This window comes from Sorex fumeus, unplaced genomic scaffold (assembly GCF_029834395.1).
Source record: "Sorex fumeus unplaced genomic scaffold, SorFum_2.1 ptg000039l, whole genome shotgun sequence".
NCBI classification, from domain to species: Eukaryota; Metazoa; Chordata; class Mammalia; order Eulipotyphla; family Soricidae; genus Sorex; species Sorex fumeus.
Genome location: NW_026606096.1, coordinates 17271094 through 17297782, shown reverse-complemented (window position 1 = coordinate 17297782; position 26689 = coordinate 17271094). Strand labels below are relative to the sequence as shown.

Below are 26689 nucleotides of genomic sequence, written 5' to 3'. Positions count from 1 at the left end.
CCAACCTTGCAGAAAACAGGAAAAAGAGGAACTAAGGCCTCACCTGGTGCCACCAACAGACCCAAAGAAGCTCCTTCAGGAACAAAAGGCACAGGGCCAGGAAAGGAATTTCAAAGAAGAACATCGCCATTCCCAAGACCCCTGGTAACCTCCTTAGCAACATACTTTGATCTAGGTAGAAGCCCACTTGGGGGTAGGTTGGAGAAACCCTATAAAGGCCACCTTGAACAAAGGGAGGGCACACAAATGCTGCTCGATCCCATGTGCTGCTTGCACTCATGTGACCAAGCACATGTGTCGCCCGCATCTCCCCTCTTGAGATGTGTACTTTCATGCTTTCGTGTCCAATGCTGGGATGAGTCTAGGAGCTCTTTCTCCATCCTTGCAGAAGCCTGTGTTCTCTATTGAGCATATTACTCTTTCTCTCTCTCTCTCTCTCTCTCTCTCTCTCTCTCTCTCTCTCTCTCTCTTTCACTCTCTCCCCCTCCACACCTTCAAAAACCCTCCAAATAAAATATATTTACCCCAGTGCTCAGGCCCGGCGGCGGCGATGCCGGCAGCAGCCCGGCCAAGGTTCGAACTGGGGGGTAGGGGGGCCATATAGGAGCATGAATGGAGCAAAATGGCGGATCATGTGCAGAGCCTGACTCAGCTAGAGAACCTGAGCAAACAGCTGTATGAAACAACAGATACAACAACTCGACTCCAGGCAGAGAAAGCCTTGGTTGAATTCACCAACAGCCCAGACTGCCTGAGCAAGTGCCAGAAGCTTCTCGAGAGAGGAAGTTCATCTTACTCCTAGTTACTGGCAGCTACATGCCTTATAAAGCTTGTATCATGCACAAACAACCCTCTTTCATTGGAACAATGAATAGATATTCGAAATTATGTGCCCAACTACCTTGCCACATGACCAAAGTTGGCTACATTCGTGACACAAGCACTTATCCAGTTATATGCCAGAATCACAAAACTAGGTTGGTTTGACGGTCAGAAGGATAACTATGTCTTCAGGAATGCAATCACGGACATCACAGGGTTTTTACAGGATAGTGTTGAATACTGCATTATTGATGTCACAATTTTATCTCAGCTAACCAATGAAATTAGTCAAATACCACCCATCCTTTAACCAAGCACAGAAAAATAGCCTCTTCTTCTCGAGATTCTTCATTATTTGATATTTTCACACTTTCCTGCAACTTACTAAAACAGGCTTCAAGAAAGAATCTAACCTTGAATGATGAAAGTCAGCATGGCTTGCTCATGCAGCTGTTCAAGCTCACTCATAACTGCCTAAACTTTGATTTCATTGGCACCTCGACTGAAGAGTCCTCGGATGACCTGTGCACCGTTCAGATAACCACCAGCTGGAGATCATCATTCTTAGATTCCTCAACTTTGGAGCTGTTTTTTTTTACCTGTATCATTTCATCCCTCCTTCATTTTCACCTCTGGTATTCTCCTGCTTAGTACAGATCGCTTCAGTCCGAAGGTCTCTGTTTAACAATGTGGAGAGGGCCAAGTTTCTATTGCATCTTGTTGACGGTGTTAAACAAATACTGGAAAATCCACAGAGTTTATCAGACCCAAACAATTACCAGAAGTGTTGCAGACTGCTGGTCAGATTGAAGAGTAACTACCAACTAGGAGAATTACTGAAAGTTGAAAACTATCCTGAAGTCATCCAATTGATAGCTAACTTCACAGTGACCAGCCTCCAGCATTGGGAATTTGCCCCCAATAGTGTGCACTATCTCCTGAACCTCTGGCAGCGGCTGGCAGCGTCTGTGCCATATGTGAAAGCGACGGAGCCCCACATGCTGGAGACATACACCCCTGAGGTCACTAAAGCCTACATTACATTCCGCTTGGAGTCTGTGCATATCATCCTGAGAGATGTACTGGAGGACCCTTTGGAGGACACAGGCCTAGTTCAGCAACTGTTGGACCAGCTGTCAACCATCGGGCGCTGTGAATATGAGAAAACATGTGCGCTCCTTGTGCAGTTGTTTGACCAGTCGGCCCAGTCCTACCAGGGGCTGCTGCAGAACACCAGCGCCAGTCCCATGGATATCGCAGTACAGGAGGGAAGGCTGACATGGCTGGTTTACATCATCGGGGCTGTGATTGGCGGCTGAGTCTCTTTCGCCAGCACTGATGAGCAGGATGCTATGGATGGCGAGCTGGTCTATCAGGTGCTGCAGCTGATGAACCTGACTGATTCTCGCCTGGCTCAGGAGGAGAATGAGAAGTTAGAGTTGGCCATGCTGAGATTTTTTGAACAGTTCCGTAAGATCTACATTGGGGACCAGGTGCAAAAATCCTCCAAGCTATACTGCTGGCTCTCAGAAGTTCTGGGCTTGAATGATGAGACCGTGGTCCTGAGTGTCTTCATAGAAAAATCATTACCAATTTGAAGTACTGGGGCCGTTGTGAACCAATAAACATCCAAGACACTATAGCTTCTCAATTACCTCTTCATTGGATAAAGTAGTGTAAGGAACCTAGTGAAGCTGAGTGCCGTACAGTTCATGCTGAACAATCACACAAGTGAGCACTTTTCATTTTTGGGCATTAACAATCAGTCTAACCTGACAGACATGTGGCATTGAACTACCTTCTATACAGCACTTGGGCATCTCCTTATGGTGGATTTAGGAGAGGATGAGGATCAGTACGAGCAGTTCATGCTGCCGCTCATGGCAGCTTTTGAGGCGGTGGCCCAGATGTTCAGCACTAATAGTTTCAATGACCAGGAGGCTAAGAGAACTCTAGTTGGCCTTGTAAGAGACCTGAGAGGGATAGCTTTTGCCTTCAATGCCAAGACCAGCTTCATGATGCTGTTTGAGTGGATATATCCATCCTACATGCCTATTCTTCAGTGGGCAATTGTCCTTTGGCACCATGATCCAGCCTGTACCACACCTGTGCTCAAACTGATGGCTGAATTAGTTCATAACAGATCCCAGTGACTCCAGCAGGAGAGAGAGAGACCAGGCTGCAAGATGGAGCGTGGAGAGATGAGAGGGAGAGATAGGAGGAAATGGGAATAAGGGGTTTAGTGACACTGGAACAGGCATGTGGGGAGAATGGAATAAACGGCAACTGATCACCAACTGGGTTGGCCCTCGTTTCCTCCTTCGTCCACCCATAGCCTGGGCCACGACAGGTGGGGGAGTGACCTGAGACCACAGAACCCAGGCTGTGAGAGAAAGAGAGTCACTGGGGCTCCCCCCAGCCACTCCAGAGATTATACAGTACACTAAGGGAACACTGATTACTTTACCTAAAAAGGGAGTAGTGGCCAAGTAAATTTGGAGAGTAAAGAAAAGATGTTACTTTTGCAACAGCCCCAAAGTGTGAACTTTGTATCGACTTCAGAGTTGCAGGAATTGTTGTATGATACAGTTTGGAATGTCACCTACTGTTTGGCCAGCCTCAGACACAAAGGCTGAAAAATTTGCAGGAACAAAAGTTCATAATTAGAATATGAAAGAAGGTCACTGGAAGTTAAGTCTTTTTCCCTTCAGGAGGCCCAAGAAGTGAACTCTTATCTAGAGTTTAGGAAAGTTCTACAAGACCAACTTTGAAAAAGCAAATGGCACATATTCCATTTCTAGGATTCCTTGCATTACAATCCAGAATGTGTAATTTCTTTTACACAAGGTTCTCTCTCTCTTCACTCTCTCTCTCTCTCTCTCTCTCACACACACACACACACACACACACACACACATACACAAATTCCTCTGTCCCTTCTTCCCAGCCCCCAAGTTAAACTTATTTACTTCACTATTATTTTGACCTCTGAAGCCAGTGTTGTAGATCATTTTCTCATGTATCCTTCATAGTATTTTATGTTGATGGCCTAACATACAAGCCGTTAATTCATTTTGAATTCACTTTTTTTCTGATGGTGTGACAGAGTGATTCAATTTTATTTTTTATGGTGCCTTCCAGTTTTTCCAGCACTAGTTATAAAAGGGCTGGAGCGATAGCACAGCGGGTAGGGCGTTTGCCTTGCACGCAGCCAACATGGCCGACCCGAGTTCGATTCCTCCGCCCCTCTCGGAGAGCCCGGCAAGCTACCGAGAGTATTCGATATGCCAGACACAGTAACAACAAAGTCTCCAATGGAGACGTTACTGGGCCCGCTCTAGCAAATCGACGATCAACGGGAGGGCCTTTACCTTACCTTACCTTATTATTTTTATTTGGAAAAAATTTCCCCATTAAGGCCAAGAGCCTGAGCTTAAGTGGAGACTGATTTCTTTCACTACTCCTGACCCCTGATCTTCTTGGACTCACATACTCACTGACATATTGGATAGCTAGGCAGGAGAAATGTAAAGAAAATTCATAGAAATCTCCAGAAGAACAGCAGCTCCATCAAAATCTGCCATGCAAGTACATTGTCCTAGAAAATATCTTTCTGTTGCTTGCTTGGTCAAAATGTAAGCTATCAGAAACACAAGTACAATTGTCCTCTCAGAGCTTTGGTGACTAGATGTGCAGGAAGTGAGAGAGTTTCAGAGTGTCTCTCTTCTGGGGTTATGAGGAAGGTTGCCTTTCCCTTGCCTCCCGCTACTCCGGATTTGAGATAAAACAAGAACCCTTTACTTAGCCTTCTTCTGATAGAGGATATCCCAGTCAGAACTTCCATTATTCTTGCTACCTTTTTCTTTGGACGATTAAGCTTGATCATGTTATAAATGCTATGTATCTTATCCCCAATTCCCTTTGTCACTACATGAAACTCAAGACATCCAAATCAACTCTCATTCCCAGAGATCCCTCATAGATCTCTGTATCTCTCCTCTCCTTCTGAAAGTTATGGTAAGGCTACAGAAAGATCTTTTTCTGAAATATCCCATAACAGAGTCACAGTACATCACAGTGCAATTTGTAAAGTACTCCTGGTGTAGGCTCTCCAAGTCAAAGGAGCCTGGGTTTGGACTTCCTTTGCTAAATGTGTATGGCATACTTGGGCACAACACAACCCGAGACTTAATCATCTTTATGGAGGTTTCCTTTGCTTTTCTACTTGAATCATGACTCTACCATGAGGATATTTGTTTTTTTTTTAATCCACTTGAAAGAACATAGTTTTCTTCCCTTACTCTTTGAATAATGTCCAAAAGAATATCTGTAATGAAGCAGTATAGATGGTCAGTCAGAGACCACATGAAATATCAGAATCAAAACGGGGTTTCTTGTTGTGAAAAAAACCAAACTTCATGAGAAAGCTCTGAGTTTTCCCAGTGAGATGAGGAGATATCATGAATGATTGTCCCAAATCGGTCATGTTGTATTAATCATTTGGAGAAAGAACCAAATTAATATGTTTTGCTCTTAATTGAATATTGTCAGCATGATAGGAAATTTCTAAGATTGCATATCTTAATTTTTGTCTAAAATATAGGTGATTGGTGTATGCATTCTAGAAAATTGTTCATATTTAAAAATCAGTATAGCATTGCCAGGAGTGTCCAGACAGTATAATATAAATAATACAAATAATAACCATCTGGATTGGATCCCTTTTAGATTTCAACAGTCAGCTTTGTCTATGGTTGTTCTCCTTTAATAGGAATATTCTAAGACTTCACATTAAGTATGATGTTTGCTATAGTACTGCATAGAGGATTTTAACAAGTTCAGAAAAAGGATTTCTATTCCTATTAAATTTTTATCACAAGGATAATAAGGTAACCCATTACAAAACAATGACTGAACAATGAATTGAAGGATGAAATTAACATGTCTTATATGATTATTTTTAATGCTCCATTTTCTAGTCTTACCAGTCTTCAGACTTTTCACTCTCAAAATTGTCACTCATTGTAAAATTTTATTTATATGTAAAAAATATAACATCAACGATGGTACAGCAGGTAGAGCATTTGCCTTGCCCGTAGCCAACCTGAGTTTGATCCCTGGCCACCCTAAATGGTTAAAGAGATTTCCGGGGGTGGGGGGGGGCTGGAGTGATAGCACAGCAGGTAGGGCGTTTGCCTTTAACACAGCTGATCCGGATTCGATTCCCAGCATCCCATATGGTCCCCTGAGCACCACCAGGAGTGTTTCCTGAGTGCAGAGCCAGGAGTAATGCCTGAGTATCGTCAGATGTGACCCAAAAAGCAAAAAAAAAGATGGAGGGAGAGAGAGAGAGAGAGAGAGAGAGAGAGAGAGAGAGAGAGAGAGAGAGAGATTTCCAGGGGTAATTCTTGAATACAGAGTCAAAAGAAACTCCTAAGTATCACTGGGTGTGGCTAAAAATAAAAAAAAAACTCTAAAATTCTCCACCTAAAAATCTCCTCAGGTTATGATCCTCTATTAATATCATTAACTGCACATCTTGTTATTCTCCTATGCACCTCTCAATTGATTTTATCTATAAGTTCATTAACCCACATTAACCCAACAAATATATTTAGAGAGTACTGATGAAATAGTAGGCAAGGGTCTATGCATTGTGAATATAATAGTGAGTAAAAATAAATAATTTCATTTACAGACTTGACAGTCCTCAGAGGAGGAAATTCTATTAGTCAATTTGAAAATGATGTCTTGAAGATGGAATGGCAGTGTGTAATAAATTAAATAGTAATATTTCAATTGCTATCCCAATCTATAAAGTGCAAATCTATCACATCTAATATGTAGCAACTGATTTTAGAATTTTTCTTTCCTTAACTAAGAAGCAGGGAATGCAAGAAGCAATATGCTTTTACCTAAAAGTAACAATAGAACATTGCAGCATTGGACAATGTTAAATTTTGCTGTTACTTCACAAGTAAGAATGTTGCTGATCTCACCATTTCACAGGACATTTTACACTTCTGGTGACATCTCACTGATTTGACATGGAAAGAGGGAATATATATCTTAGGAATTTTTTGGTGAGAATTAAAGAGAAATCCCTAGAAATACAAGAAGCCCCATTTTATTAATGTTTCAGGGTGAAGAGATAGTTTAAATGTTTTTCAATATATTATGACTTCCCATTTCAAGTGACACTCATGTTTATTGAAAGACTAGAGTTCTTGGTGTTTTCAAACAGCGTGTATCATGTTCACTGAATGATCTAAGAACTTGTCAGCTTTTAGTGGAGCTAAGAAGAAAAACGACTCTCCGGAGGTAGAAGAAAGTTTTAGAAATGCTCTCATTTGGGGGTTTGAAATGCAGCTCTGTGGTAGACCTCTTGCTTTACAGATGTCAGGCCCCAGGTTCAAACCTTAGAACTGAAAACAATTTTTTTAATTTTTTAATTTTTTATTAGTGAATCACCATGAGGTACAGTTACAGACTTACAAACTTTCATGCTTGCGTTTCAGTAATACAATGGTCCAGTATCCATCCCTCCATCAGTGCCCATTTTTCACAACCAATGGTCCCAGCATCCCTCCCACTACCCCCACCCTGTCCCCTCCACCCACCCCTCTGTGGCAGGGAATTCCCTTTTGTTCTCTTTTTTTTTTTCATTTTTATTTTATTTTTATTTATATTTTTGTCATTTTTATTTTATTTTATTTATTTTTTTATTCGTGAAACACCATGAGGTACAGTTGTAGATTTACAATTATTTTGTGCTTGGGTTTCGATTATACAGTGATCAAACACCCATCCCTCCACCAGTGCCCATTTTCCATCACCATGGATAATATCCCTCCCACCCCCATCCCCCCCAGCCCACCCTGCCTCTGTGGCAGGGCAATCCCCTGTGTTCTCTCTCTCCTTTTGGGTGTTGTGGTCTGCAAAAGAGGCATTGAGTGGCAATCATGTTCAGTGCATAGTCTACTTTCAACGTGCATCTCCCCTCCTGGGAGGATCCTCCAAACACCCTTTATTTGGTGCTCCCTTCTCTATCTGAGCTGCCCTTTCCCCTAGAATGCCCGGCTGGCCTCTAAGCTATGGAGTAATCCTTCTGGTGCTGATCTCAGGTATTCTTGGGTATTAATCTCAGATTTTGTTACTTTATATTCCCCAGACAAATGCAATCTTTCTATGTCCATCCCTCTGTTTTTGACTCATTTTGCTTAACATGATACTTTCCATGTTGTACCACTTGTATGTAAATTTCATGACTTCATCATGACTTCAAATGTATAAATTCATAATTTCATGACCGCAACAAAGCGGTCACATGCAACCAAAGAGCCTTGTGTACTGTACTGTTTCTCTGACCCATGAAGCCTAGGTTATTTCATCTGTGAAATGTATATTTATAAATAGCTACATCATAGTTTATTGGGAGAATTAAGTGAAATTATGAAGTTACAATACTTAACATGATACCTGAGTCATAATAAACACTCAGAAATTGTTATTAAGTTTTCAGAAGAATAGACATGATGACAAAGAGAACTAAACTTGATAAGTTGTCATATTTTGGTTTTTGTTAGCAAAATAATCCTTGCTGCTGCTGTCCACAGCATAGAGGTAAGATGCCACAAGACAGATGAGATCATTGGATTGGAAAGCCACAGTTATAGATTTTTCAATGGATAGATGAAGTGCCACAAATTACTTTAAAAATAAACATAAGAATGATTTATTGAAAACAATTGAATTAGAAAATGATTTGAAGTTAGCAATAACTCGGTCAAAACATTTATATGGTTTTCTTTGCCAACTACTAACTTGAGTATGACAATCATACAAAGTGTAATAACATTTTTGGTTATTTCTCTTGCTTATTGGAATTATCATGTAACAGAAGAAATATAGAAGTTATTAGCACTATGATAAAAAGGAATCACTCTAACATAATGGGAAGTAAATCATTTATCAAATGCAATTATACCAGGTATTTTCTTCTTCAATGGCTTGCAAGCCTATAATTTAAGGGAGAAAATCAAGACAATATATCTAGCATAAGAACTTTCATGTAGATGTTTATAAAAAGTCATAAGCTCTACTGCATATCCATAATTCTCCCACACATCGTCTGCCCCCCACCAGAATATCATGTCATCCTATATATATTAAAATAGTCCTTTGTCAAGGTGACGCTTTCAGTCTATATCTGAAACTGACACACTTTCTTCAAACATGGGAATTTTCTTCATTATATACTCTTCCACATACTTTAGCTATTTAAGTACATTGTATAGTCCTCAGCACATTGTACCATCAAGTATAAAACACAGAGCAGAAACTCTTCTTGCTGCAGCTCAATCAGCTGATAGAGCCCATTGTCTGGTTTTCTGAAGAACATGGAGAGAAAAAGTTGAAAGTGATCAGCATAGTTATTGCTGCCACTGCTCCTGGTCTTGAAACCTTGGTTATGATGATAGCAGCACTTAATAAGGAAAGTGCCAACACAATAGTGAAACCAAATGTCTACATACAAAAGGCCCTCCCGTTGATCGTCGATTTGCTCGAGAGGGCCCAGTAACGTCTCCATTGGAGACTTCGTTGTTACTGTGTCTGGCATATCAAATACTCTCGGTAGCTTGCCAGGCTCTCCGAGAGGGGCGGAGGAATCGAACTCAGGTCGGCCATGTTGGCCGTTTGTAAGGCGAACGCCCTACCCGCTGTGCTATCGCTGGAGTCTACATACAAATATTAGGGTTTTTTAAAATCCATTTTACTTAGGTAAGAGCTTTACAATTCTTTCATTCTTTCATCATACTTTTTATGCCTGCATCATTCCAATACCAGACCAATCAACAGAGAACAAACTTCTCTGCATAGGTGTCCCAATAGTCCTTCCAATTCATCGTCCCTGTGTATGCACAATTCTATAGACAAAATCTTCAGTTATGATGACTTTGACCATTTGTTGTTCCTTTATTGTGTTTCTTTTTTTTTATTTTTTTATTAGTGAAACACCATGAGGTACAGTTGTAAATTTACAATTTTTTGTGCTTGGGTTTCGATTATACAATGATCAAACACCCATCCCTCCACCAGTGCCCGTTTTCCACCACCATGGATAATATCCCTCCCAACCCCATCCCCCCATCCCAACCTGCCTCTGTGGCAGGGCATTCCCTTTTGTTCTCTCTCTCCTTTTGGATGTTGTGGTCTGCAAAAGAGGCATTGAGTGGCAAACATGTTCAGTCAATAGTCTACTTTCAGCATGCATCTCACCTCCTGGGAGGATCCTCCAAACACCCTTTATTTGGTGCTCCCTTCTCTAGCTGAGCTGCCCTTTCCCCTAGAATGCCTGGCTGGCCTCTAAGCTATGGAGTAATCCTTCTGGTGCTGATCTCAGGTATTCTTGGGTATTAATCTCATATTTTGTTACTTTATATCCCCCAGATGAATGCAATCTTTCTATGTCTATCCCTCTCTTTCTGACTCATTTCGCCTAGCATGATACTTTCCATGTTGTACCACTTGTATGTAAATTTCATGACTTAATCTTTTCTAACAGCTACATAGTACTCCATTGTGTAGATGTACCAAAGTTTCTTTAACCATTCATCTGTTCTTGGGCCTGGCAGTGCTTAGGGAACATATGGGCTATAAGCGATTGAACCTACATTAACCATGTGCAAGGTAAGTGGGTTTCGATTTAGCCTGCCTGCTAAAGTATCTAAGGCAAGTGCCTACTTGCTAGACTATCTTTCTGGCCCCGTATTTTGGTAATGATCTTAACAAAGCCAAAGCTTTTAGTGAAAAATACTAAAGATCTTATTAGTAGTTAAGGTAAGAAGAAATGAATCCCAGCTATTTTGTTTTGAGTTGATATGGTAGAATTGTGAAATATGCTTCCCAACTTCAGTTTCTCCTCCTCTGAAACATATGCCTATTTTGCTAGAATTACAGCAAGTAGGGCTATTGACTCACATGTGGCCAACATGGCAGATCTGAGTTTGATTCCTCTGCCCCACTCGGAGAGCCCAGAAAGCTACCTAGACTATCTCGCCCACAGGGCAAAGCCTGGCAAGCTACCCTTGAAATATTCAATATGCCAAACACAGTAACAAGTCTCACAAAGTTACTGGGCCCACTAGAGCAAATCGATGAACCATGGGAGGACAGTGACAGTGACTATTTACTTATCAGGATAGAATTTTTTTTCCAGTATGACTTTTAGCTGTGTGTGGTTTTGTGATAAAGTTCTGGTTAATGCTATATAAACATATAAGCCTATGGTATTTCATGAAAGCTGCCTAGAAACACATGAAGGAAAAGAAATCAATTGTCTTAGGTGCTTCTGAGCCACAAAGTAGTTATAGAGGCTCATGAAGTAGCTTTAAAAGGAGAAATAATCAGTTATAGTTGTTTTGTAAAAGGTAGAGCTTGGGATTTTAATAAGAAATGCTATATGTATTTCTGGATTATGCACATTTAAGTTCCACGTAGGTAAGAAAGCATCATAAATTGTGACCTTAAAGTCAGAATACTTGAGGCCTGAGCAATAGTACAGTCGGTGACATGCTTACTGGGTCTTATTCCTGGCACACAATATGGTCTCCTGAGGCCACTACAAGTGATCAGTGTAAAACCAATAAGGAATAAGAACTGACCACCATTGGGTATGCCCTCCCCCAAAAATAATGAAATAGAAGTGAAAAATAAAGTCAGAGTTCTCTCTCTCTCTCTCTCTCTCTCTCGCTCGCTCGCTCGCTCACTCGCTCTCTCTTGGTAGAAGTTGGAGGAAATTGGACACTGTGGTGATGGATATGATATGAAACTTTATATGCAAGAAACCATATATCACTGTTTTCTAAGGTAAATATATACAATATAAAATTCTGTACTAAACCTATAATTTTATGGCATACCCAGTGGTGCCAGACTTCATACTGTACATAGATGATTTTGCACCTGAATATAAATGAACAGTCTCATGGCAAATAAATTTATTTCATCAAAGCATAAGGGTTTATTTTCATTGAAAATTGCCATTCACGTGGTTTGTAGGTTTATATACCAGGAATGAGTTATATTGTGCAGACTCTACTTTTTCTTTCTGACTCATTTTGATCATATTGGCACCCTCTGGTTCCATCCATGTTGAAGAAAAGGGCACATTTTCATAATTTCTGACAGTTGAGTGGTACTACATTGATGTGCGTTTTCACATTCTCTTTTTCTACTCATCTGCTAATGAATACTAGGTTGTGTTCAGATTGTGGTAAAAAAAAAAGCACCACAATGAACATAGGTATGCATATCTCATTTCAAATTGTGTTTTTGTACTTTTTTGGAAAGAGATATGAGTATAATCACTGAATCATATGGCAGATCTTTTTGAGAAATCTCCATGGCCTTTTCAGGAAGGCTGAACCAGTATTTTTTCACTTCAAAAAGAGAAGGTTGGGGCCAGAGAAATGGTAGAGGGGGTAAGGTACTAGCCTTGCCAACAACTTATACCAATGCAAGCCCCTGCACAATCTACGTCCTCCCTCAAACCCCCAACCCAAGCCTCACCAGGATTGACTCCTGAGCACATAACCAGTAGTATGGCCTGAGCACCAAGAGAGTTCTCCATCCCTAACAGCAAACAACAAGAGAAAATGAAGGATTGGGGGTTTTCTTTTTTCTTTTTGCTTTTTGCTTCTACAACTCCATCAGCACTTGGTGCTTTTATATGTTCCATCCTCACTGGTGTAATGTGATATTTTTGTCATTTTTATTTACGTTTCCTAGATAATTCCTGATGATAATTAACACTTCGTTTTATGTTCCTATTGCTCATTTCTATAGCTTTTATGGAAAAATGTTTGCACAACTCCTCTCCCCTCTCTTTGGATGAGGTTAATTGTTTTTGTTTGTTTGTTTGGTTTGGTTTTTGGGTCACACCCGGCGATGCACAGGGGTTTCTCCTGGCTTTGCACTCAGGAATCACTCCTGGAGGTGCTCAGGGGGCCATATGGGATGTTGGGAATCAAACATGGGTCAGACACGTGCAAGGCAAACACCCTACCCACTGTACTATCACTTCAGCCCCTGAGATTATTTGTTTTATTGCTGAATTTTGTGAGTTCTTTATAGTAGTAATTTAGATGCTAGTTCTATGTCAGATGTGTGATGTGTGAATATTTTTTTTCTATTTAGTAGAACATCTTTTTGTTTACTGGTAGTTTCTTTCTCAGTGCATAAGCATTGTAGTTTGATGAATTATGCTTATTTTTTTCTGCTCTACAGGGCAAGGCTCAGGAACTGGTGCGGGACTATAGTAGGTAAGGTGCTTGTCTTAGAGGTGGACAACCCGGGTTCAATCTCTAGCATCATTATTGGTAAGTTCTTGCAAAATATGGTTTTAAGAAAACAATTTAATTCGGATTTTATGACATATTAATATCAATAAAACATAATTTGCTCTCTCGGCCCTCCTCTAAGCATTGCAATATCACCAACCATCTCAAGAAATACCAAAACGCTTTTTAATGTAATGCTAAGTTGTTTATTTTTGTTTGTTTTCTTTGTCAGTAGAGCTGAATCATTGGGAACTTCGGAAATCAATATCATGAAGACATGCTTATACATCTTCTCCATTTTATGGTTTCAGGTCTAATATCAGCGTCTAGCTTATTTTAAGTTAATTTTCTTACATAGTGTAAGATTCTATTCCAACCTAATTATTTTTTTATGCTTGACTCGGGCTGGAGCGATAGCACAGCAGTAGGGCGTTTGCCTTGCGTGCAGCCAACATGGCCGACCTGAGTTCGATTCCTCCGCCCCTCTCGAAGAGCCCGGCAAACTTCCGAGAGTATCTTGCCCGCACTGCAGAGCCTGGCAAGCTACCTGTGATGTATTCGATATGCCAAACACAGTATCGACAAAGTCTCCAATGTAGACATTACTGGGCCCGCTGGAGCAAATCGTTGAACAACGAGAGGACAGTGTCAGTGTCAGTGTCAATTTCATTTAATCGTGAAGAGTTGTGACAAATGGAACTAATTTATCCCTTTTAGAAAGTGGCAAAAAAGATTACGGGGACAGAGAGATAGTTAGTGGATTGGCACTTGCCTTGCAAATAGACAACCAGGGTTACATCCCTGGCACCACATATGAACTCCAAAGCCCAATAGGAGTGATTCCTGAGCACAAAGCCAAGATTAAACTCTGCACAAAACTAGAAAATCAACAAACAAAATTGATAATGCATCATGGTTTATTAACACACCCATCATCCAATATTTACAACTGAGTGTCTGCAGTGAGAACTTTTAAAACCTATTTCTCTTAGTAACACTAACTACACAACATATTACTATCAGCTATAATCACTACTTTGTCCATGCCTTTGAAGTTTTATATATTAATGGAAGTGGAAAATGCCTTAAATCCCAGGCTTGCTTCCAGATGGGGATAGACTCTTGGGAGCTATCTCACACAACACCGATCCATTTGCTTGAATAAATTACTCTTTGAGAAAAGACAACTTCAGTAGTAAAATTCAAAAAAATTCCAATAAATAATTTGCAAAAATAGTAATAATGATAATGATAATAATAATCATAATAATTAGCCAGTCAAAGATTCAGACAGGTGCATTGGGGAGCAAGGGAATATGAACAAAAACTAGAGAAGTGGAAAGGCAAGAAAATACATAAGATATTAGACTTCAAAGAAACTTGTTAGAAAACACTTCTTTCCCACTGAGTTTAAAAAAAATAAAAACAAGATATAAATAACAGCATTTAGGAAAAATGAGAAATACCCTAGCATTTAGAAGAATAACTACTTATAATTCTTACAAATGAATACCTCAGTGAATAAAAACTGACTAAAGTCAGAATAGACATGACTATTTATACCCATTATTTAGAAATGCTTTGACATATCTGGAAGTAAGGAATTCTGTATTGATGTTCCCAAACCATATATACATTCCCACCTATTTTTTAAAACCCCCAAATTTGCTGTTTATTATTTGTCTTACATTATTTCAGTCACCAACATTGTTATTATTATTATTTTAGTATGTTACACTAATAAAAAGTCAAAGTATATTAAGACTAGTGTAATAAACCTCTGGGCAGCCAGAATCCAGTATTCGTGGCACAGGCCTGCAACCTGGTAAAAACAATGTTTAAGAATTCAACAATCAAGAGATTTCACATGAATTTTGATGAGCCAAGCCCTCTTGTGGGGTTCATAGTTTGCAAAAAATACCATCAATTTTAGGGTCATTTACTTCAGTTAATTACAAACTAGCAAATAAGCATGGCAAAGTTTACATAGAATCAAGGCTTCACCTGCCTCCCCACTTTCCCAACAACATGTATGAGGAGAGGAACCACTTCCAGAACCAGCTACAGTCCAGTACTGCCGTAGTGCAGGGGGAGTTGGATTTCTCTTAGGGTCCAGTGTAGCTGGATAGCTGGTGAGTAGCTACAGCAGTCCTTAAGCCTACCCACAAGTACACAAAGTACAGTCACCGATTTCCTACATCTTGCTGTATCATAGGGCTGAAACAGTCCTCTTTTCTGTGATGTGTTTTGCTCAGGTGTGAGAGAGGTTGAGCACACCCAACCGTGCTCAGGTGCTTCTCCAGGCCGGGTACTCAGGAGTTGCTCCTGGGATGCTTCAGGTACCAAGGTGTCTAGGGATCAAATCCAGGCCTTCAGTAGGCAAAGCTTGTATTCACATCCTTGAAGTGATGCTAGCCCCATGTTTTTGGTAGGGACCATGTAAGCCTATCTAGCTGGAATGACTACCAACTTCAGCAGTTGGTGGACCAATAGGGGGAGAGAAGGAAATCACTGAATTAACAGACCCAGAAAGGTAGTCAATCAGAACCACAAATTTCCCCAAGTCCAACCAAACAGGGAATAGGTCTGTTGACAGTTGGGGTTCAGGGTATAAAAGGGGCTCAAAGATGTAGGGTTTCATTCTCTCTCTGGGGAGAAGACCCTGATTGATTGATTGATCGATCAGTACCTCGACACTATGCTTGGAACGAAATAAAGCTCTGTTGAACTTTCCCATTTGTCCTGCACCCGTTCGTGATATCACAGACCCTAACAGTTTGAATGTCCACATGCTGCTGCTCTTGAAAACAATCATGCAATTAGAAGAACTATTGGTTGCCCACAGAGGGAGAGACAGGACTGATATTTCAGATTCAGAAGCCTGCAAAGCTCCTATCAGTAAGTGTTCTTTATACTGGTTTAACTCTTCAGCAGAGATTAGAATGAAAATGTTAGAAACACATATTGAGAGGGCAGAAATATAGTATAGTGGTTAAGGTTAGGAATCTCTGACATGATTTCTGGGATTGAGAAAGTAGTGCACTAAACTATGTCAAGGCAGGAAGGGTCAGGGCATAGAATCATGCCCTTTCTCTCTGAGGACACTCCATTCCCACTCGTTGTCTTGCCATTCAGAGTCACTTTGGGGAATGGGGAGTTCTGGGGCTCCTGGGGTGGGGGTGGGGAGCTGCCCTCAGGCCCAACTGCTGCATGAGCAGGAGTGGCTGCAGTCTCCATTGTGATGTCTGTGTTCTCTGCACAGGGTTGTGGGACATGGAATTCTCACTGGCCAATGGGGTTGCGGAACCTGGACCACACCCATGAAGCCCTCTATAAAAGCGCGACCTCAGCCTCTTGTGGCAACCTCTCTCAGCACTTTGATGAGAAATCCTCAAGGAAGTAACGAGATGAGGCCCCAACCCCGATTACCAATGGACACCCATCTGAATAAAGATATAAAATTAAAATTGGATAAAGCTGGAGAAATGGTAAGGAAAAAGTGCTGGGATCTGGTTCCCGTGGCTTGCCCAAGGCCCATGATGACCCATCAGTGGTCAGTGTGTGGCCACTGGCTGATAAACCCCTGGGCCCTTTCCAGACCAAACAAGTCTTTAGCCAGTCTCACCCAGCAGCTGCTGCCCTCCTGGGACTCCTGGGGACTCTAGTCCAGTAACCCCTAGGGCTCCCCTCCTCGAGACAAACACCATCCTCCTGCCCATGGGTTCCTCCCATGGAGACGAGTATAAGAGAACTTTTGTCAGTGAGATGGGAACAAGCAGGCTCAAGCAGGTGTTGCTTTGCTTTTCTGCAGCTCAAAAAGTTCGAAGTGGAGAATGATTTAGTCCCTGGCAAGAGGAGGAAGAAAAGGAAAAACTGCGGAGACAGTGGCAAGAACATCGCCACCTCCAGGCCCTGCCAACTGCCGAATGGGGTGAGTCTTGCCCTGCAGGACATCCCAAGGAGATAGGTGCTCAAGGGGTGTTGCAGGGATGTTTAGGAATGTGGAAGGAGGGGGGTACCCACAGAAACTACGTTGCTGCTTCCCCACATGCTCGTGGTCTGCTTGGCCTGACACGGGGCACACTCCCACAGCCCTGAACTGGAGTGTTTCACTCGAATGGGCAAGTTTGACTTTGAGATTGAGTTAGAACATGGGGGGAAGGGAGGGGGAAAGGCGGGAAGAAGTGTTTCTCAGGTATCAGCATGCTGGGCAGCCTAAGAAAAAAAGGGTTCTTGTCTCTCTTCTCTGCCACAAACCATGATTATTTAGCTGTAGCCCCCTTTGTTTAAGCGAGCCCCTTCATCAGAAATCTGGTTCTAGATCTTACAATGGAGAAGGCTAGGTGGATGGATGCAGCCCTTCGGGTGCCTACCCCATCCTCATGGGCCTGATGAAAGGGATTCACGGTGAAAAAAAGCCTTGCAATGGGACAGGCTAATCCTCCAGGTAGGGAAATGTGTGGTACTGGCCAATGGCCCTATTTGTTATGGCCGCTTTGTTCTCTCCTGCAACATTGCAAGGGGACCTGCCACCCCTGGACACCTGGTCTCGGTTTTTCTCCCTCCTTTCCCTGGCCCTTGTCTGCTCTGTACTTTTTTCTCCCTTTAGATTAAGGACTGGGGTGAAGTGTGACCTTTACTGCTGCAATGGAGAATACTGTCCCATGGGAAAAGTGGCATGCCAGGTGCCATGCCCTCTGACAGATTTGCACGAGGTGCTGGCTGCATTCCCACTGTCGGGGTGTCTCTTGTTCCCCCCTTGGCCCGTTCTTGATGTTTTCTCTACTGCTTGATTGACTGGGATGTTCTGGAATTTGTTTCCCTCTTCCCTCTTCATCAGGAAGCAGGGAACAGGAATGATAGCACAGAGCCCTACTTGGATGATGGGGGTAGAGATGGGCAGGAGGTTTTCAGGTAAGGGGCTGGGGTGGCACTGACTGGCCGACTCACTTGGGTCTTCCAGAGTGGAGAATACGTTAAGGACCTGGAGAGAGAAAAAATGCAATTTCTGGAGCAAACGTTAGCAGATATCACCGATAAGGTAAGCTCTGCTCCTCCTGGGGTGCGGCTCCTGCCTGAAAGGGGGAGGAGTTGCTGGGAGCCAGGGTAAGAGAGAACCAAGGCAGTTCCCATGAGGGAAAGGGGGAAGGAAGATGCGAAGTTCTCTATGTCAATTAGGGCCTGGCCTGGACATCACAATCAAGGCTGAAGTATGTAGCAAGAAAGAGTTCAAACAATGGCGGGGGGGGGGGGGGGGGGAGGGACGAGGGTTACAAAGCAGGGATTGAGCCCTGGGCTGAAGCCTAAACTTCAACACACACCAGCAAGTTTCGGGTGCTTAAAGCCAGGGATGAAGATTCCTGGGAGGTTGGAGGGGAGAAGGAGGTGAGGGCCTGAGTGGTGTTGGTAGTGGTGTGTGTGTGTGTGGGTGGGGGGGCAGGGGGATCTCTTAGGTCCTGAGAGTAAGACCATCAGGACCTGTGCGGGGAACAGACTGTCCCAAATGCTCTTTCCTTGGGCCTGGGAGTCTGTGTGTGACAGTCACCTGCGCTTGCTGCCCCTGCTGCCCGTCCTTAATCCCAGCTTCATGCCTGCAGGTGAGGAAGAGCAACCAGGAACTCTGGACTCTGTTAGCCCAGCAGCACTCCTACATTGAAGATCTGAAGGAGTGCTCTGCTAATATTCGTAGACAACTGGCTGCATGCCAAGACTCAGCCATCAAAAAGGAGCGGCAGCTCCTGGAACAATTAGACCAAGAGAAAAGAAACCATGAGTCTGAAGTTAAACAACTTCAAGTGAGAGAGGGGCCCTGTACAGTTGAGCAGGAAGACCTGAAGCAGGCTTCCTTCTTCACTCCCTCACCACCTTCCTCCCTCTCCTTTAGAAACTCTTGAAAAACAACAAAGAAGATGCACTTCATCTGAAGGCTCAGCTCAAAGTTCACACCATTAATGCGAATAGTAAGTGACATGGACCCCAGGAGGGAGAAGCTAGCTTTGGGTGGTGGCAGCAGGGTGAGGGTAGGGCTACACAGGGAGGTTAGAAGCAAGCCAGATCTGCCCTAGGGGGCTCCACTGCCTTTGGCTGTCTGTGACCCTGGGGATCCTCCCACAGAAAATGGAGCTGAGCAGAAGCAAAAGGAGGAGAAAGTGGTAGAAGAAAAGCAGGAGGAGGACAATGAGAAGGACAAAAAGGAGGAGGAGGAGGAGGTGAAAAAGGAGGAGGTTAAGGAGGAGGAGGTTGTAAAGGAGAAGGAGGAAGAGGAGGTGAAGGAGAATGTGGCAGTCCTGCCAATTTCAGAACAAGACACTGATGTTCAGAATGAGCCTTTCACAGTGTTTACAACATCTTCGGTGAGACTGACTGCTGCCCTCAGGGGCCCCTGGGAGAAATCCTCCTTAAGTCTTGGTTTCCCTCCTTCCAATTTCTCTCAACCCCCAACTTTCCCATGGCATATTCTGGGCCACCTGTTCTCAACACCTCCTTGAAAACCCATGTATGCTATTAGGGGCCAGGAAGGGACTGCCCTTCCCAAGGACACCCAACCAACACACCCCATTTGATCTTCCCCCAGCTGCAAGGTTCATGCATTCTACAAGAAGTGTCTGAAGAGGAGATTGAGGAGATCTTAAAGAATATGGAAGGGAATGAGATATCAGCCCAGTCCCCACTGGACAAGAAGGCTACAGTTCATGAGACCGCTGTAGTCATAGAAATGGGTGCTGTGGAAACAGAAAATAATTCAAGCTGGGGACTGAGGTCCTACCTCTCCTTCCTCCCCTTTATTAAGCGGTCACATGGACCCACCACGTCAAAAATTGTAACAGTGTAATTCTGTTGTATTCTCCACCTCCCCACCACCCTCCTCCTCCCCACCCACAACACTTTTCCTAATCCCACAACACTTTTCCTAAATGTATGTTTAGAATAATAATAAAATATTTCTAAAAGTACTAAAAATTTTCTAATCTCTGGGCAAAATTAGCACATCAAAACCTGCATGCTTTCTTAAAGATCACATGATGACACACCTGAGGTTTGGATATGAACAGAATTCTTAACATTTTTTTTTCTTTTTGGGAGTCTGACACACATCTAAAATAATAAGAATACACCCAAAGCTGGCATGGATGTAGGGAGAAAGGGATTCTCATTCACTGCTTGTGGGAATGTCTAATGGTCCAGCCTGTTTGAAAAAAACATATGGATGATCCTAAAAATATCTACAAATTGAGATTCCATTTGACTCAGCAAATCCAATTTTTGAAATGTACCCTAAGAGCCCAATAACAAAATAGAGAAAAGGCATTTTCAACCCTCTGTTTCTTGCAGCATTATCCAGAAAAAAATTCTGGAAACAACCCAAGTGTCCAATAATAGATAACTGAAAAATGAAACTATGGTACAGATACAGAATGGAATATTACTTGGCCATAAATACATAAAGTAATGCAGTTTGCTGCACATGGAGGGAACTGTAAAGTTTCATGCTGAGTGAAGTTAATCAGAAAGAAAGGTACCGATACTGAATGATCTCTTTCATATGCAAAGTGCAATACAGAGAGTAAGGAAACATAATGGGGGAATAATGAATGTCAAAAATCATGAATGTCAATAATGAACGTCACTTCCAAAGGAAGTGGAAGCAAAGAAATAACTGGTAGTCTAAGGACACATAACAACTGAGGGGACTTGGAGATAGAACAAGGAGGGGGCAAAAACTGCAATGGAGGGAAAATAAAATGAGAGGAGGAGTTGAAAAGGTAAAAGTGATATGATCAAAGCAAACTGAATTCCACAATAAATTCAGAGTCAACAGCAGGATTCAGGATTTGTCCCAGGGATGCAGGAGAGTTAAATATAAACAAACTAATTGATGCAATATAGGAAGGCAAGTAAAGATGTATCAAATGATGTTTTACATAATCCTAGGACATTGGATAAGATTTAGTAAACATTTACAATGAAAAGTCCATTAGGTTTGGGATTAAAGAAACATATCTAGGTAAAGTACATGTTGTATTTGAGAAACCCACAGTTAAATCATATTCAGTCGTGAAAATTGGAAGATTTCCCCCTATCATCATGTAAAAGAAGGGATGTTCATTCACACCACTATAATTCAACATAAATCTAGAAGTTAAAGTCAGATAAATTAGGTAGCAAAGAGAAATAAATTAGGCAATAAAGAAAAATTAAAATGACCAGTGCTTTCAAAGATTTATTTTTTAAAAACTTCTGAACATCCCCACTGAAAAGCTGATATTAAATAAACCAATATAGTAAAGTTGCTTGCTATAAAATCAATATTTTAAAATATTCTACATATTTATATGTAAGAAAATATGAAAGAAATTTTTTAAGTAAATAATTTTATTTATAATTTATCTAAAAATTTATGAACCTAGAAATAAACTTAACAAAAGTGAGATACTATACATCAAACAATATGTCATTTGTAAAATAAAGATAATATGCAAGGAGAAAGAAAGACCATGAAAATGAATTTCAAGGCTTAACGTTAGGAAAATTACCATCTCATAAAAATTATCATATAAATTATGTATATATGTATGTGTATACACACACACACACACACACACTGTAGCACTGTCCTCCCTTTGTTCATCGATTTTCTTGAGCGAACACCAGTAACGTTTTCATTGTAAGACTTGTTGCTACTGTTTTTGGCATATCAGACATGCCACAGGGCACAGGCAGCTTCTGAAGCTCTGCTGAGCAGGCAGGATACTCTGGGTAGCTTGCTGGGCTCTCCGAGAGGAACGGGGGAATAAAAGCCGGGTTGGCTGCAAGCAAGGCAAACGCCGTATCCGCTGTGCTAAGTGGAGTGCCAGCCCATATATGCACACATATATATTTAAAAAAATAACTTGAAATTTTGAAAGCTTTGCATGCAAGTGTCCCAACTTTGACTCCCAGTACCGCATTTGGTTCCCTGAGCACCAAGTCAGGAAGTGCACCTGAGCAAAACTGGATGTACTTCCCAAGCATGACCCCTCCAGAACATAAAAGGTATATTTCTGATTTCAAGTGATGAACATGGAACATGGAACCAAGAGCTGGTACAGAGGTTTAGATGTCTGCCTCAGATGTGGTTGACCTCAATCTGTTTGATGTCCAGAATCAAACCTGGTAAAATGAGCACCATCAGGAATGGCCCTGAGAAAAGAGCCAGGAGTAGCCCCAAAGCACCACTGGCTGTGTGACACGCCACCCCCCACCCCCAAATCATATAGTGTTACACACATTGATTTTGTTAGTTGATTTTGTGGGAACACACCTTACAGTGCTCAGTGCTTACTCTCGTCTCTGCACTCCAAGTGGGGATTAGGGGTCATATATGGTGCTAAGGATCAAACTCAGGTTTCCCACATACAAAGTAAGTGCCCTACTTACAGTACAATCTCTCTGGGCCTAGAAGTTCGTTAATTATATTTAATTTTCTTATGGGAAATAATTCTCTAATATATAAACATATTTGGGAATAATTCATGAAAAAGTTTTGTGCAGTAAGAAGTTCTGACAAATTCTAAACAAAATAAGTATTTCTTGGTTAAAGATACAAACTGAGCTTTCCATAGAGGAAAACCCAGAATTCTTGAATCTATAGTGGAATAAGAGAATTCAAGTATCTTTCTTTCACTGTTTCCATACCTATTAAGACTTACACTCTATGGCTCTCCAGCACGGCCACGGCCCCAGAAACACAAGGACTTAATGCAGAACCCGGCAGCTTGGAGCAGAAAAGTGAAAGGACTATGCGTTAATCCAGGCCATCATGTCTGTCCGCAGGGGAAAGGGATGTTGCCCCAGTCGCCTTCTCCTCTCTGGAAAGAAAGATGGCGGCCGCATGGGAGCCTTGTGGACAGCAGGTATGAGCCGGGGGAGTGGGGGCGACTAAAACCTCATGGGAAGGGGGGCGTTTCGGTCCGCCCTTCACGCCCTACCGAGGCCACCAGTTGCCCCCCACTAGCGGCTCTCCAGCACGGCCACGACTCCAGAGCACAGAAACCAATTTCTTAACTATCTGACTTTCAGTAGAAATACTTCCAGGGTCAATAAGTAAAATAGCCGACATCCAAAACCAACATTTAATTCTTGAACCCAGCTGTAGAAAGCAAATCACTTCACAATGCTTTTTCAGCATGTCTGATTGGGGGGGGGGGGGGTAAACTCTAAATAATAGTGGTGAATCTTTTATTGAAACAATGAATCTAATCAAAGCAGACAGAGTGTTAACTAGAATTCATCTGCCCCACAGGGACTGGGAGGGGTGGGGGGTGGGGTTTTATTGGGGTTCTTCATGGTAAAAAGTAAGTACTGGTAAAGGGAAATGTGTTTGATATTTGCATGACTGAGACCTAAACCTGAAAGCTTTGTAACCTTTCCCACGGTGATTCAATAAATAAATAAATAAATTTCATTTTCATTTCATCATCCTGTTAATCGTCGATTGCCTCGAGCAGGCCCCAGTAACGTCTCTTTCATCCTAGCCCTGAGATTATATTCACGGCTCTTTAGGAGAATGAGACCCATCATTGTTACTGGTATTTGGCATATTTGGTAGGCCACGGGGAGTTTGCCAGACTCTGCCCTCTGGGCAGGCTACATTCGATAGCCTGCAAGTTTGTCCAAAGAATGAATGAGATAATAAGATGTCATAAAGAAAAGTTCTGATAAGATGTCGCGCGGCCGCAAATGCGGCCGCGCGGTTCAGGGATCTGTATTTTATAGTCTCTGAGTCTTGGCCGCTGATGGGATTACACGGCGCCAGGGGGCCAGGTGGTGGGTGTGACCCCCGCCTACTGGAATTTGGAGGATCTGGGTGGAAGATGCTCGACTCCAATTCGAGTAGGCATGGAGGTCTCGGCCCCGGAACCCGCGTGGCTGTGTCCCTCTGCCAGTACCTTCATGGGTGCGGAGAGTGGTCTCAGCATGGTGGTGGCTGGTCCTGGAGGTCTTCGGCTGCCGTAGCCCTGGTCGGGGCGGGGAGGAAAGCTCAACCCGCTCCCCTCCAAGGGACTCCGGGAAGGAACACCCAGGCGCGGGGGCAGAGACTGCACTGCTCTCGTCCGGGATCTGTATTTTATAGTCTCTGAGTCTTGGCCGCTGATGGGATTACACGGCGCCAGGGGGCCAGGTGGTGGGTGTGACACCCGCCTACTGGAATTTGGAGGATCTGGGTGGAAGATGCTCGACTCCAATTCGAGTAGGCATGGAGGTCTCGGCCCCGGAACCCGCGTGGCTGTGTCCCTCTGCCAGTACCTTCATGGATGCGGAGAGTGGTCTCAGCATGGTGGTGGCTGGTCCTGGAGGTCTTCGGCTGCCGTAGCCCTGGTCGGGGCGGGGAGGAAAGCTCAACCCGCTCCCCTCCAAGGGACTCCGGGAAGGAACACCCAGGCGCGGGGGCAGAGACTGCACCTTGACGGGCCAGCCACCTGGAATAAATAAATAAATTTAAAAAAAAAAAGACTTACACTCTAGCACTCCTCTTAGTTCTGGGAAAAAGAAAAAAAGACAGGTGTTGAAGTAAACGATCTTCTTTAGCTTTGAAAGTTGTGTGTGTGTGTGTGTGTGTGTATACACACGCATGCACGTGCACGCGCACACACACACACACGCCAGAAATCTAAATATATATTTAGTCTTTCTTTTCCCCAGTTTCCTGGTATTTTTATCATAGTTTCATTATGTTTACTTTATTAATAGTCATCTTGATAAATTTTGAGTAATGAAGGCATCATGTAAGAACATTGTGTTAATAAACTCTCTAGTTCCATCTGGTTGGTAAATCATAGACCTATTCAGCATGCTCTGCGAAAGTCATCTTATTAAAATTAAAGACTACTTTCTCCATATTCTTCTCCTTGTTCACATATATGCATCTTCCCCTTTAAATGTCAAATTCTTCAAAAGCACAGAACTTTGCTTTTTGTCTAGTGAATCCTCTCTTCATTTCACCTTCAGCTGTAGTTTACCTTTTTAACACAGCATGAAATTACATATTAGTGAAGTAAATTACCCTCAACAACACTAGAAACAGATGCTGTATTATTTCCATGGAGTTTAATATATCAATTTACAGACAGCAATTGACACATTGCAATAGACATATATATAAATGTATATATGTAATAAGAAAAGCAGCAGATGAGGAAACTTTATAATAACTCTTATCAGCCACTAGCCTCCCAGATTTAATCTTCAAAAGTTTTAAATGGACAAAAAATTTCACAAAAATTCAAAAAGGGAAAGAAGGAGACATAAATAAGCACAGTAAAAAAAACACTTCATTTAAAAGATATGTTTTTTTTAAGAAAACATGCATAAAAATCTTTACCTGTGCATTAACTTAGCAAATTATTTGATATTCACTCTACAAAGGACATCACAATCATGGAACTGGGAAATATATTACTGCTTTCTTTCATTTGCTCAGTAATGGCAAAACATGTATGTGCTCTTTTAGAAAAGAAGACCAATCCATAAAGTGTTTCTCATTTTCAAATCTATGAAGCAAGGGATGTAATCATTCCTGAAATTAACCAAATTCTTGACTTGCAATCCAGGGAATAAGCAGGGGAGTAACAAGGTAGTAATGAAGCACATCCTTACAAATCACTGCTACAAATCAGCACCAGCCATGTGGAATACTTAAATTAAAATTGACATTAAACTCATGTCATATTTCTGTCATAAATCTCTAATCTCAAAGCTTCATTTAAATATACATATATACACATAAAAATTACATATATAAATATACATATTTTGGAATTTATATGTGAATGATCGTTTTTTATGATTTTATATGAATTTTTTTATTAGTGAAACATCATGAGGTACAGTTGTAGATTTACAATTTTTTGTGCTTAGGTTTCAATTATACAATGATCAAATACCGATCCCTCCACCAGTGCCATATTCCACCACCATGGATAATATCCCTCCCAGCCCCATCCCATCCATCCCACCCTGCCTCTGTGGCAGGGCATTCCCCTCTGTTCTCTCTCTCCTTTTGGGTGTTGTGGTCTGCAAAAGAGGCATTGAGTGGCAAACATGTTCAGTCCATAGTCTACTTTCAACATGCATCTCCCCTCCTGGGAGGATCATCCAGACACCCTTTATTTGGTGTTCCCTTCTCTATCTGAGCTGCCCTTTCCCCTAGAATGCCCGGCTGGCCTCTAAGCTATGGAGTAATCCTCCTGGTGCTGATCTCAGCTATTCTTGTCTAATAATCTCATATTTTGTTACTTTATATCCCCCAGATGAAAGCAATCTTTCTATGTCTATCCCTCTCTTTCTGACTCATTTCGTTTAGCATGATACTTTCCGTGTTGTACCACTTCTATGCAAATTTCATGACTTCATCTTTTCTAACAGCTACATAGTACTCCATTGTGTAGATGTACCAAAGTTTCTTTAACCAGTCATCTGTTCTTGGGCATTCACGTTTTTTTTTTTTAAATTTTTTTTTATTAGTGAAACACCATGAGGTAGAGCTG

The 26689-nt window shown here is 42.0% G+C and overlaps 1 pseudogene; it reads left to right on the top strand.

Annotated features, from left to right (window-relative positions):
• Positions 1-608: 608 nt before the first annotated feature.
• Positions 609-2975, top strand: LOC130028288 (exportin-7-like; annotated as a pseudogene).
• Positions 2976-26689: the final 23714 nt, after the last annotated feature.